Genomic DNA, 14599 nt, shown 5'->3' with positions numbered 1-14599 from the left:
TCAAGAGTGTGATCATGAGAAGTGAGAAGAGGGGAAGTGTCCATGATCTTGCTAATGGGGGTCAGTCTTCAAGATTTTTTTTGTTTTTTTAATTAATTAATTAATTTATTTATTTATGATAGTCACAGAGAGAGAGAGAGAGAGAGAGGCAGAGACATAGGCAGAGGGAGAAGCAGGCTCCATGCACCGGGAGCCCGATGTGGGATTCGATCCCGGGTCTCCAGGATCGCACCCTGGGCCAAAGGCAGGCGCCAAACTGCTGTGCCACCCAGGGATCCCGAGTCTTCAAGATTTTGAACTTCTCTAATTGGCTTTTTCTATTTCTTTCTCTCCCATTAGGAGGCATAGGATGGCTAAACTGGCTGGAGTTGGGTATTTCCTTTCCCCTAGGTTAGTAAGGCTCTGATAGTACCTCAGCTGGTTAAGTACTGGTTGACTATTCCTCTGAAGGCAAGCCTTGTAATGGAAGAACAGATCTTTCTGGTGCATTTCAAAGTAGTTCTTCCCCCACCCCTCCCTGCCAGAAGCTAGGGGATTTTTCTCCAGTATTTACTGTGGGTACCTGATTGAGCTCCCAGATATAATCTCATAATATTGTGGGGTCCTCCTATAACTGTGTGCCCTGGAGTTTTTAACTCTCAGACTTGTTCACACTAAGCCTCCAACAATTCATTGATTTTGGTTTGGGTTTTCTTTTCCAGAATCTGTTCCTATTGCAGTTAGGGTTCATGAGTCTTTGCAACTCCCTGTTTTTGCTGTCTGTCTCTCCAATTGTGGTAGCAGCAATTTGTCCTTTGTCCTTCTCCTACAGATCCAAGAACAATTGTTGATTTTTCAGCCTGTTCAGCTCTTTGTTAGGACAAGTGGTAACTTTGAGGTTCTTTACATGCAGGGATATTTGAGTGGCAAAGTCAATTAAACATCTGACTCTTGGTTATGGCTTAAGTCCTCCTCTCAGGGTTCTGAGATCGAGCTCCCTATTGGGCTCTACATTCACTGTGGAGTCTGCTTGAGATTCTTTCTCCCTTTCCCTCTGCCCCTTCCTGCTTGTGCTCTCTACCTCAAATAATAAATAAATAAATAAATAAATAAATAAATAAATAAATAAATAAATAAATAAATAATATTTTTAAAAAATAAAAATGTAAAGCTCCTTACATGCAGAACAAGAAACTGGAAGTCCCTAGTTTTCATTTTTTAATAACCTTTATTTTGACATAGCAGAACTTGTGTACTATAGAAAGTTAGAAATATAGACAAGGAAAGATACAAAAATAAAAATAAAATAGCCCTACCACTCAGAGATTACCTTTTTAAAATATCTTACTATATACCCTTCTTGTTTTTCTCAGTTAATATCTGCCTTTCAAGTAAAATAAATATTTATCTCCTCTAATTCTCCAACCATATTTAAATTTCTCTAAGTATCTTTAAAAAGAACATCCTAGCTAATTTGTGCAATCTAAGATTATCCATAGGATGAAGACATTCTGTCCCTTAAGTTTCTTTTCTAGAATACTGTTAGTTGAAGAGCTTGGGACAGCTGTCCTACTGCCTCAGAGTGACTGTGCCTGCCAGTATTATGCTGGCATAATAGTATGAGCAGTGATGTTCTCCAAATGAGCAGCTGTGGAAGGTAATAAATGAGTTGGTGCCACATCTGGAAAGGTGCCTGGATGTGGAGCATGGATAAATTGATAAAGAAGATCTTTCCCTACAGAATGTTTCCTAACTTGAATAGCCATTAAATGAGGAATAAAAATCTGTCAGGAGGAAGGAAGCTTATCAGATATTGTCCTCAGCCCCATCAATGTTTTGTTTTTCCACTTAGTTGACATTCTACTAGTTGCTGGAGCTGATCACTCCTGTTAAAACAAAATTATTTACTTCAACAGCACAGCAGGAATGGAAATGACAGTCTTACCTTTGGGAATAGCCAGATGCAGCAGTTAACCTTATGTCTTGAATGAGGATGACTTTATGACATGTAGACATCTCAGCTTAAGTTCAAACTCAATCATATGTAAGAAAGAAGTATCAGCTCACTTGTGAAAGTATATACTATATGAAAAACAACATTCTACTTCACTTCCTAAGCCTCTTGACAACCTGCAGGTGCAGGTTTGGGTACTGGATTCAAGTGCTCAGGGAACACAGTGCGCTCACCACACAGATGTAGGAGGCTGAATCACTAAGCTGGGCAGCTGTGATGTGCAAGGAGCTCTGCTTGGAGTTTGCATCCAGAGTCACTGTGTAGCTTCCATATGACTTTTTGCTGTCACTGTAAGTCATGCCTATCAGAGAAGCAGGACCTGTCCCCGTGCTGTGCTTGTACCACCTTAAGCTGCCAAAGGGGTTCACTGTATAGTTGCATTGAATTGTGCAGTTCTTCCCCTCCAGGGTGATCAGAGATGGAGGATTCTGTTCCACTTGGTTTTTGCCACTCACCCCTATTCAGAAAGCAAAGTGAGATTTAAGAAATAGATCATCCATTTTAATGCTTCCTAATTTGTAGCCATTCCTTTTCTCTGCAAGGAATCTCAGGTAAACTATAAAGTGGCCTCATTTTCTCCCCTTCTCCTACCCCAGTGCATACACTTTTGCTGAAAATCCTAAGAAAATGTTCCCCTGACCTTCCTGCGTGAACCTGGCTAAAACTCTGCATTAACTTACGGCAAAAATGAAGCCCCAAAACCACCAAAGAAGTCCACAGATGCTTCTCCATCCTTCTTCTGCACAGGGCTACCCCCAAAAGCTGACTGGTCTATTCAACATTTTTTTTTAACACTAAACAACGAGATTCTCAAGGTATGCGATCAGCCAATCAGAGACCACATGCCCCTCCTATACACAATCATACCTACAGTCAGGGCCATTGAAAACACTGCCATCTTGGGGCTGTAGATACAGTTGCTCAAAAACTCTGATTAACCTTCTTCCAAGGTTTTCTCCTTGCCAATTGCAATATGACATAGGATATGAGCCCTGATATGACTGGGTTAGCACAGTAAACTGCTACTTAAAACATGTTTGAACACTTCAGTCTGAATTCTGGCTGTAGATGATATTGGAGAGAAGAGTTAAGCCTCTACTTTATCATCTTAAAATGAATGTAGTAACATTTGTCCGACAATTTTTGAAAGATGTAGAAGACATGATGCAGGCCATCTCTTCCTATACAGAAACACTACGTTGATTTATCAATGATATTAGTACCTTGAAGACAAGTTCAGAATCCAGCTAAGAATTAAAAACAGCCCAAAGGAGAACAAACTGAGAACAGTTACATTTGATACAGGTAAGAGGAGAATTTCACTTTACTCCTATCAGTCCAGCCACCAAATCAGGATAGCTTAGTACCAAGAAAATTGCTTAGGCCCTGATTTCTCCCATGAAGAGGTAGGTGTTTAGAGGGGAGGGAGTGAGAATGGAATACAAAATTGGCTTCCGAGCTTCTCTGAGCCCCCTCCGTGGGGCTGAGCTCAATCTTGCCTCATACCAGTTCTGAAGGACAGGCAGGGCTGAATCCACTGGAACACCGAGGAACAAAAGTAAAGGAAGGGCATCACTCTACAACTGGTACTGTTTACAAGATTGGGAATAAGTGCAGAACTGAGGTTTTAACCCCAAAAGCAAGAGGAGGAAGGTAAGGGGAACTTATGCTTAATAATTCAAAGCACCTTTCATGAGCCAGTTCCTTTCTCACCTCATAGAGAGCACTGAACAATGAACAGAGCTTGATCCTCTCAGATAGCTAGCTAATTTTTTGGATATGACCCAAAAGGCACAGACAACAGAAACAAAAATAAACAAGTGGGATTTCATCAAACTAAAAAGCTCCTGCATGGTAAAGGAAACAGTTAACTGAGTGAAAAGATAATTTATAGAATTGTAGAAAATATCTGTGAACCACACATCTGATAAGAGACTAATATCCAAAATATATAAGGAACTCAAACAACTTGAGAGCAAATAAACAACATAAAATGGGCAAAGAACCTAAACAGAAATTTCTCCAAAGAAGATCTACAAATGGCCAACAGGTATATGAAAAGGTGCTCAGCATAATTCATCACCAGGGAAATGCAAATCACAACCACAGTGAGATACCACCTCACACCTGTTAGAACAGCTATTGTCAAAAGGCAAGAGATAACAAACCTTGACAAGGATGTAGAAAACAGGGAGCCCTCATACACTTAGTGAGAGTGTAAATTGGTACAGTCATGGAAAACAGTATGGAAGTCCCTCAAAAACTTAAAAATAGAACTACCATACAATCCAGCAGTCCCACTTCTGGGTGTATATCCAAAAGCAATGAAATCAATAACTCAAAAAGATATCCGTGCTCCCATGTTCATTATGACATAATTCACAGTAGCCAAGGCACGAACATGCTATATGTGCACCAAGAGATGGAATCCTGCCATTTGTGGCAACATGAATGCACCTGAAGAACACATAGCAAAAGAAATAAACCAAACACAGAAAGACAAATACTGCAAGAATCAAACTGAATCTTAAGTGTTAAACTCCCAAATGCAGAGAGTAGAATGGTGTTGTTAATGTGGTTTGGGTGTGGGGGGAAACGGGGAGATGTCTGTCAAACAATTCAAACTTTTAGTCAGGCCAGATGAGAAAGTTCTGAAGATTTAATATACAGGATAATGACTATAGTTAATGGTACAGTATACTTGAAATTTGCTAAGAGTGTAGATTGTAAGTGTTCTCATCTCACACAGACACACACAATAGTACTATGTGAGGGACTGGATATGTTAATTAGCTCTATTGTGGAAATCATTTCACAATGTGTACATACATCAAAACATTATATGATATATTTCAAATGTAGATAATTTTTGTCAATTATACAGCAAAAAAGCTGGAAAAATTTTTTTTTTTAATTATTTCTTTATTTATGATAGTCACAGAGAGAGAGAGAGAGAGAGGCAGAGACACAGGCAGAGGGAGAAGCAGGCTCCATGCACCGGGAGCCCGACGTGGGATTCGATCCCGGGTCTCCAGGATCACGCCCTGGGCCAAAGGCAGGCGCTAAACCGCTGCGCCACCCAGGGATCCCTGGAAAAATTTTTAAACAAAAGAGAAGATGCATATAAAATGCCTACAAAAGGGAATCATTTGGATTTAGCCCTCAACTAAAAATAAACTCCTTAGGATCCTGTTCTATTCTCTCCTATACCCTCAGTTTGTAGAAAAAAGCACATAACAAAGTTTTATTGAATGAATTAATGATGATGTTTGCTCTAGTACTAACAGTACTATTTTTAGTACTCATTTGTATTTCAACAGATTTTTTGTAGGCCTACTATTTGTCAGGTATGGTCATATGTTTTGAGAATAAGCAAAATCTCTGCTCTCGTGGAATTACAATCTAGTAAGAGAAAGGCACAATATTTGAGCACAAACCTGGTACATGGTAACTTAGAAGCTCGTGAAAGTTCTCCTCTTATTACTTCTATTTTCTCAATGAATAGTTGAGAGTGTAGATATATGTATGAGGCTTTATTGCAAGTTTAAGTTTAGGACACAGAGTGGTATATGCAAAAGATGGAAAGAGACAGACCATGTGAAATAACCAAAAGAAACCTGGCATATTGTATGAGTATAATAGAAACTAGGCTTTCAGAATAGAATTATTGGAAGTAAAGAAGGTGCAGTGGTTAATTTTATGTGTCTACTTGACTAAGTCATGATACCCAGATATTTGGTCAAATGTCAAATTAGAAGTCACTGTGAAGGTTTTTTTGTTTTGGGTTTGTTTTGGTTTTGGTTTTGGTTATGGTTTTGGTGGGCTTTGTTTTGTTTTCTTGAGAGACAGAGTCAGAGGGAGAAGGAAGGAAAGAATCTCAAGTAGGCGCCATCCCAAGTGCAGAGCCCAATATGGGGCTCCATCCCACAACCCTGAGATCGTGATCTGAGCTGAAATCAACAGTTATACACTTGACTGACTGAATAGACCGAGAAAAGCAGATTACTCTCCATGACATGAGTAGGCCTCATCTCAGGAGTTGAAGATCTTAAGAGAAATAGATCGAGGACCTGGAGGTAAAAGGAATTCTGCCTCCAGACTGCTCTGGGACAAAAGCTGCAATACCAACTCTTTCCGGGGTCCAGCCTACCCACCTGCCTTATGGAATTTGGACTTGCCTGTCTCCACAATCACATAAGCCAATTCCTAAAATCTCTTTCTTTCTGTGTCTGTCAATCTCTTTACATACACACACACACACACAAGTCTAATTCCTCCTCTTAAAGAGGAACACAAAGGATACAAAGTTGCACTTAAGATTTAAAGATAAAAATAATTTGAGAGAAACTAAAGAAAATGTGAAAATAAATTTTACCATTTTAGAGTGCTGTGGATTGCTATGCAGGACACATGACTCAGAATCTATTTTAAAAAATGTTAAATTTAGAGGGGGAGGAGCAAGATGGCTGAAGAGTAGGGTCTCCAAATCACCTGTCCCCACCAAATTACCTAGAAAACCTTCAAATTATCCTGAAAATCTATCAATTCGGCCTGAGATTTAAAGAGACCAGCTGGAATGCTACAGTGAGAAGAGTTCGCGCTTCTATCAAGGTAGGAAGACGGGGAAAAAGAAATAAAGAAACAAAAGGCCTCCAGGGGGAGGGGCCCCGCGAGGAGCCGGGCTGAGGCCGGGGCTAGTGTCCCCAGGACAGGAGAGCCCCGTCCCGGAGACGCAGGAGCTGCACCGACCTTCCCGGGCGGAAATGGGCTCGTGGGGAGTTGGAGCAGGACCCAGGAGGGCGGGGATGCCCTCGGGCTCCCCGGGACAGTAACAGAGCAACTGCGCGCCCAGGAGAGTGCGCCGAGCTCCCTGAGGGCTGCAGCGCACGGCGGGACCCGGCGGGACCCGGAGCAGCTCGGGGGGCTCCGGCGGCGGCTCCGCGGAGGGGGCTGCGCGGCCCGGGAGCGCGAATCCAACAGCGCAGGCTCCGGAGCACAGGGCGCCGGGACACAGCCCAGGATCCCGCCTCCCCCGGGACAGGCAGAGGCCGGGAGGGCCCAGGACAGCGAGGACGCTCCTGCCCCAGCTGAGCAGATCAGCGGCCCCGCCCGGAGCCTCCAGGCCCTGCAGACAGAGTTCCTGCCGGAGCTGAATCCAGGTTTCCAGAGCTGCCCCGCCACTGGGGCTGTTCCTCCTGCGGCCTCACGGGGCAAACAACCCCCACCGAGCCCTGCACCAGGCAGGGGCACAGCAGCTCCCCCAACTGCTAACACCTGAAAATCAGCACAACAGGCCCCTCCCCCAGAACACCAGCTGGACGGACAACTTCCAGGAGAAGCCAAGGGACTTAAAGTACACAGAATCAGAAGATACTCCCCGGTGGTTCTTTTTTTTTTTGTTTTGTTTTGCTTTTTGATTTGTTTCCTTCCCACACCCCCTTTTTTTTCCTCCTTTCTTTTTCTTTCTCTTTTTCTTCTTTTTTTTCTTCGTTTTTTTTCTTCCCTTTTTTTTCTCTTTCTCTTTTCTTTCCTTCTTTCTCTCCTCTCTTTTTCTCTTTTTCCCAATACAACTTGCTTTTGGCCACTCTGCACTGAGCAAAATGACTAGAAGGAAAACCTCACCTCAAAAGAAAGAATCAGAAACAGTCCTCTCTCCCACAGAGTTACAAAATCTGAATTACAATTCAATGTCAGAAAGCCAATTCAGAAGCACTATTATACAGCTACTGGTGGCTCTAGAAAAAAGTATAAAGGACTCAAGAGACTTCATGACTGCAGAATTTAGAGCTAATCAGGCAGAAATTAAAAATCAATTGAATGAGATGCAATCCAAACTAGAAGTCCTAACGACGAGGGTTAACGAGGTGGAAGAATGAGTGAGTGACATAGAAGACAAGTTGATAGCAAAGAGGGAAACTGAGGAAAAAAGAGACAAACAATTAAAAGACCATGAAGATAGATTAAGGGAAATAAACGACAGCCTGAGAAAGAAAAACCTACGTTTAATTGGGGTTCCCGAGGGCGCCGAAAGGGACAGAGGGCCAGAATATGTATTTGAACAAATTCTAGCTGAAAACTTTCCTAATCTGGGAAGGGAAACAGGCATCCAGATCCAGGAAATAGAGAGATCCCCCCCTAAAATCAATAAAAACCGTTCAACACCTCGACATTTAATAGTGAAGCTTGCAAATTCCAAATATAAAGAGAAGATCCTTAAAGCAGCAAGAGACAAGAAATCCCTGACTTTTATGGGGAGGAGTATTAGGGTAACAGCAGACCTCTCCAGAGAGACCTGGCAGGCCAGAAAGGGCTGGCAGGATATATTCAGGGTCCTAAATGAGAAGAACATGCAACCAAGAATACTTTATCCAGCAAGGCTCTCATTCAAAATGGAAGGAGAGATAAAGAGCTTCCAAGACAGGCAGCAACTAAAAGAATATGTGACCTCCAAACCAGCTCTGCAAGAAATTTTAAGGGGGACTCTTAAAATTCCCCTTTAAGAAGAAGTTCAGTGGAACAGTCCACAAAAACAAGGACTGAATAGATATCATGATGACACTAAACTCATATCTCTCAATAGTAACTCTGAATGTGAACGGGCTTAATGACCCCATCAAAAGGCGCAGGGTTTCAGACTGGATAAAAAAGCAGGACCCATCTATTTGCTGTCTACAAGAGACTCATTTTAGACAGAAGGACACCTACAGCCTGAAAATAAAAAGTTGGAAAACCATTTACCATTCTAATGGTCCTCAAAAGAAAGCAGGGGTAGCCATCCTTATATCAGATAAACTAAAATTTACCCCAAAGACTGTAGTGAGAGATGAAGAGGGACACTATATCATACTTAAAGGATCTATTCAACAAGAGGACTTAACAATCCTCAATATATATGCCCCAAATGTGGGAGCTGCCAAATATATAAATCAATTATTAACCAAAGTGAAGAAATACTTAGATAATAATACACTTATACTTGGTGACTTCAATCTAGCTCTTTCTATACTCGATAGGTCTTCTAAGCACAACATCTCCAAAGAAACGAGAGCTTTAAATGATACACTGGACCAGATGGATTTCACAGATATCTACAGAACTTTACATCCAAACTCAACTGAATACACATTCTTCTCAAGTGCACATGGAACTTTCTCCAGAATAGACCACATATTGGGTCACAAATCGGGTCTGAACCGATACCAAAAGATTGGGATCGTCCCCTGCATATTCTCAGACGATAATGCCTTGAAATTAGAACTAAATCACAACAAGAAGTTTGGAAGGACCTCAAACACGTGGAGGTTAAGGACCATCCTGCTAAAAGATGAAAGGGTCAACCAGGAAATTAAGGAAGAATTAAAAAGATTCATGGAAACTAATGAGAATGAAGATACAACCATCCAAAATCTTTGAGATGCAGCAAAAGCAGTCCTAAGGGGGAAATACATCGCAATACAAGCATCCATTCAAAAACTGGAAAGAACTCAAAAAAAAAAAAAAAAACAAAAAACAAAAACAAAAACAAAAACTGGAAAGAACTCAAATACAAAAGCTAACCTTACACATAAAGGAGCTAGAGAAAAAACAGCAAATAGATCCTACACCCAAGAGAAAAAGGGAGTTAATAAAGATTCGAGCAGAACTCAACGAAATCGAGACCAGAAGAACTGTGGAACACATCAACAGAACCAGGAGTTGGTTCTTTGAAAGAATTAATAAGATAGATAAACCATTAGCCAGCCTTATTAAAAGGAAGAGAGAGAAGACTCAAATTAATAAAATCATGAATGAGAAAGGAGAGATCACTACCAACACCAAGGAAATACAAACGATTTTAAAAACATATTATGAACAGCTATACGCCAATAAATTAGGCAATCTAGGAGAAATGGACGCATTCCTGGAAAGCCACAAACTACCAAAACTGGAACAGGAAGAAATAGAAAACCTGAACAGACCAATAACCAGGGAGGAAATTGAAGCAGTCATCAAAAACCTCCCAAGACACAGGAGTCCAGGACCAGATGGCTTCCCAGGGGAATTTTATCAAACGTTTAAAGAAGAAACCATACCTATTCTACGAAAGCTGTTTGGAAAGATAGAAAGAGATGGAGTACTTCCAAATTCGTACTATGAGGCCAGCATCACCTTAATTCCAAAACCAGACAAAGACCCCACCAAAAAGGAGAATTACAGACCAATATCCCTGATGAACATGGATGCAAAAATTTTCAACAAGATACTGGCCAATAGGATCCAACAGTACATTAAGAAAATTATTCACCATGACCAAGTAGGATTTATCCCTGGGACACAAGGCTGGTTCAACACCCGTAAAACAATCAATGTGATTCATCATATCAGCAAGAGAAAAATCAAGAACCATATGATCCTCTCATTAGATGCAGAGAAAGCATTTGACAAAATACAGCATCCATTTCTGATCAAAACTCTTCAGAGTGTAGGGATAGAGGGAACATTCCTTGACATCTTAAAAGCCATCTATGAAAAGCCCACAGCAAATATCATTCTCAATGGGGAAGCACTGGGAGCCTTTCCCTTAAGATCAGGAACAAGACAGGGATGTCCACTCTCACCACTGCTATTCAACATAGTACTGGAAGTCCTAGCCTCAGCAATCAGACAACAAAAAGACATTAAAGGCATTCAAATTGGCAAAGAAGAAGTCAAACTCTCCCTCTTCGCCGATGACATGATACTCTACATAGAAAACCCAAAAGTCTCCACCCCAAGATTGCTAGAACTCATACAGCAATTCGGTAGCATGGCAGGATACAAAATCAATGCCCAGAAATCAGTGGCATTTCTATACACTAACAATGAGACTGAAGAAAGAGAAATTAAGGAGTCAATCCCATTTACAATTGCACCCAAAAGCATAAGATACCTAGGAATAAACCTAACCAAAGATGTAAAGGATCTATACCCTCAAAACTATAGAACACTTCTGAAAGAAATTGAGGAAGACACAAAGAGATGGAAAAATATTCCATGCTCATGGATTGGCAGAATTAATATTGTGAAAATGTCAATGTTACCCAGGGCAACATACACGTTTAATGCAATCCCTATCAAAATACCATGGACTTTCTTCAGAGAGTTAGAACAAATTATTTTAAGATTTGTGTGGATTCAGGGATCCCTGGGTGGCGCAGCAGTTTGGCGCCTGCCTTTGGCCCAGGGCACGATCCTGGAGACCCGGGATCGAATCCCACGTCAGGCTACTGGTGTATAGAGCCTGTCTCCCTCTGCCTATGTCTCTGCCTCTCTCTGTCTCTCTCTGTGTGACTATCATAAATAAATAAAAATTTAAAAAAAAGAAAAAATATTTTTTAAAAAAATATTTGTGTGGAATCAGAAAAGACCCCGAATAGCCAGGGGAATTTTAAAAAAGAAAACCAAAAAAAAAAATAAATAAATAAAAAATAAAAAAGAAAACCATATCTGGGGGCATCACAATGCCAGATTTCAGGTTGTACTACAAAGCTGTGGTCATCAAGACAGTGTGGTACTGGCACAAAAACAGACACATAGATCAGTGGAACAGAATAGAGAATCCAGAAGTGGACCCTGAACTTTATGGGCAACTAATATTCGATAAAGGAGGAAAGACTATCCATTGGAAGAAAGACAGTCTCTTCAATAAATGGTGCTGGGAAAATTGGACATCCACATGCAGAAGAATGAAACTAGACCACTCTCTTACACCATACACAAAGATAAACTCAAAATGGATGAAAGATCTAAATGTGAGACAAGATTCCATCAAAATCCTAGAGAAGAACACAGGCAACACCCTTTTTGAACTCGGCCATAGTAACTTCTTGCAAGATACATCCACGAAGGCAAAAGAAACAAAAGCAAAAATGAACTATTGGGACTTCCTCAAGATAAGAAGCTTTTGCACAGCAAAGGATACAGTCAACAAAACTCAAAGACAACCTACAGAATGGGAGAAGATATTTGCAAATGACATATCAGATAAAGGGCTAGTTTCCAAGATCTATAATGAACTTATTAAACTCAACACCAAAGAAACAAACAATCCAATCATGAAATGGGCAAAAGACATGAAGAGAAATCTCACAGAGGAAGACATAGACATGGTCAACATGCATATGAGAAAATGCTCTGCATCACTTGCCATCAGGGAAATACAAATCAAAACCACAATGAGATCCCACCTCACACCAGCGAGAATGGGGCAAATTAACAAGGCAGGAAACCACAAATGTTGGAGAGGATGCGGAGAAAAGGGAACCCTCTTACACTGTTGGTGGGAATGTGAACTGGTGCAGCACTCTGGAAAACTGTGTGGAGGTTCCTCAAAGAGTTAAAAATAGACCTGCCCTACGACCCAGCAATTGCACTGCTGGGGATTTACCCCAAAGATACAAATGCAATGAAACGCCGGGACACCTGCACCCCGATGTTTATAGCAGCAATGGCCACGATAGCCAAACTGTGGAAGGAGCCTCGGTGTCCAACGAAAGATGAATGGATAAAGAAGATGTGGTTTATGTATACAATGGAATATTACTCAGCTATTAGAAATGACAAATACCCACCATTTGCTTCAACGTGGATGGAACTGGAGGGTATTATGCTGAGTGAAGTAAGTCAGTCGGAGAAGGACAAACATTATATGTTCTCATTCATTTGGGGAATATAAATAATAGTGAAAGGGAATATAAGGGAAGGGAGAAGAAACGTGCGGGAAATATCAGAAAGGGAGACAGAACGTAAAGACTGCTAACTCTGGGAAACGAACTAGGGGTGGTGGAAGGGGAGGAGGGCGGGGGGTGGGAGTGAATGGGTGACGGGCACTGGGGGTTATTCTGTATGCTAGTAAATTGAACACCAATAAAAAATAAATTAAAAAAATAAAACTCTCTTATCCATCTTTAAAAAAATATGAAGTGAAACTCCATCTCATTCATAATTAGAGAAACTATTAATAATAAGGGAAGCCCAACTGACAAGCAAAAGTCAAAAAACTCAGCAATACATAAGGTATGGGGACATAGGTTTTCTGACCAATCATCACTATTAGCAGTACATATTACTGAAAGTAATCTAGAAGACTGTTTATTTGAAAAATACAGAGTAGTATGAATATGTTCCTTTCCTGAACAATATTTTCCCTAAAATAAATCATTATATTTTACTATTTTAATTGTTTTGGCATTCTGACTTTTTTAAGGTTTTATTTATTTGAGAAAGCACACAGGCACAGGAGCATGAGCAAGATCATTAGTGAGATCACGAGTACAAGTAAGGGGGGGAGAGGCAGAGAGAGAAAGAGAGAAGCAGACTCTCCACTGAGCAGGGAGCCCCATGCCTGACTCAGCCCGAGTATCTTGATGATGACCTAAGCCAAAGGCAGATGTCAACCAACTGAGTCACGTTGGATTTCCACTTTTTTTTTAATTTAAATTCAATTTTCCAAGATGTAGTATAACACCCAGGGCTCATTTCATCACGGGCTTTACTTAATCCCAAATTACTATATCAACCCTTCTGCAAACCCTTTGTGTGTTTCCCAGAGTTATGAGTCTCTCATAGTTTGTCTTCCTCTCTAATTTTTCCCCACTCAGTTTCTCCCCCTTCCCTTATGATCCCTTTCACTATTTCCTAGAGTCCACATAGGAGCAAAACCGTATGATAATTGTCTTTCTCCAATTGTCTTGTTTTACTGAGCATCATATCTTCCAGTGTCATCCACGTCAAAGTTAATGGCAGGTATTCGTCCTTTCTGATAACTGAGTAGTATTCCATTGTATATATAGACCACATCTTCTTTATCCATTCATCTGTCAAAGGACATCTTGGCTCGCTTCACAGTTTGGCAACTGTGGACATTGTAGCTGTGAATAATGGGGTACAGGTCTCCCATCGTTATCCCCAACACAGATATACTGAAAAGTTCGGCTATCTGACTTTTTGATGTGCTATTCTTCAGTTTATACTATCTTCCATTCTTCTATAGAGTTTGAGAAGTGATCACTGCTTATTGTATAGGCCCAGGTAAAGAACATGGGTTGTCCATTACTATAAATTTTCTCATTCAGTCCTCCTATGATCTTCCAAACATTCAACACACACACACACACACACACACACACACACACACACATGCACACACACGACACTATCCTCCATAATTATTAAAATGCAATTGGTGCCACTTTTTCCTTACCCTCTCCAGGTGGGTACAGCACACACTGAGGTACTTCTCTACTATGTGCTCCTTGGTTACTTCTTTATTTGGTCTGCTCAGCAAGTTTGCATTGATTGCACCATATACATACAGCTCACCCTCTAAAATTTTTCTAATATCACTGTCGTTTGTCATCTTTTTCAGTTCTCTTTGTCAGTTTACACCCTTTACAATTCCTTATCATCTTTTTAACAGGGCTTCAGGGGGTACAGAGAGGAATATGTACACTCCATCTTCCCTTGGTATTGCAAGACCATCTCACTCAAGGCCTTCTTGTAGGTAGGTTAATGATTTATGTACTTACCAAGATGAAAGGAGGGGCACAGCTTGTAATTTACATGAGCCACTTCATTATGTGTCTGTCC

The 14599-nt window shown here is 40.9% G+C and overlaps 1 protein-coding gene across 4 annotated transcripts in view; it reads right to left on the bottom strand.

The window, feature by feature from the left end:
* The window catches only part of LOC607937 (T cell receptor alpha variable 9-2), a 544059-nt gene that overhangs the window by 512294 nt on the left and 17166 nt on the right, over positions 1–14599 (bottom strand). The window lies entirely within an intron of this gene.

Source organism: Canis lupus, chromosome 8 (assembly GCF_011100685.1).
Source record: "Canis lupus familiaris isolate Mischka breed German Shepherd chromosome 8, alternate assembly UU_Cfam_GSD_1.0, whole genome shotgun sequence".
In the NCBI taxonomy this organism is placed as follows: Eukaryota; Metazoa; Chordata; class Mammalia; order Carnivora; family Canidae; genus Canis; species Canis lupus.
This window is presented reverse-complemented; position numbering and strand designations above follow the sequence as displayed.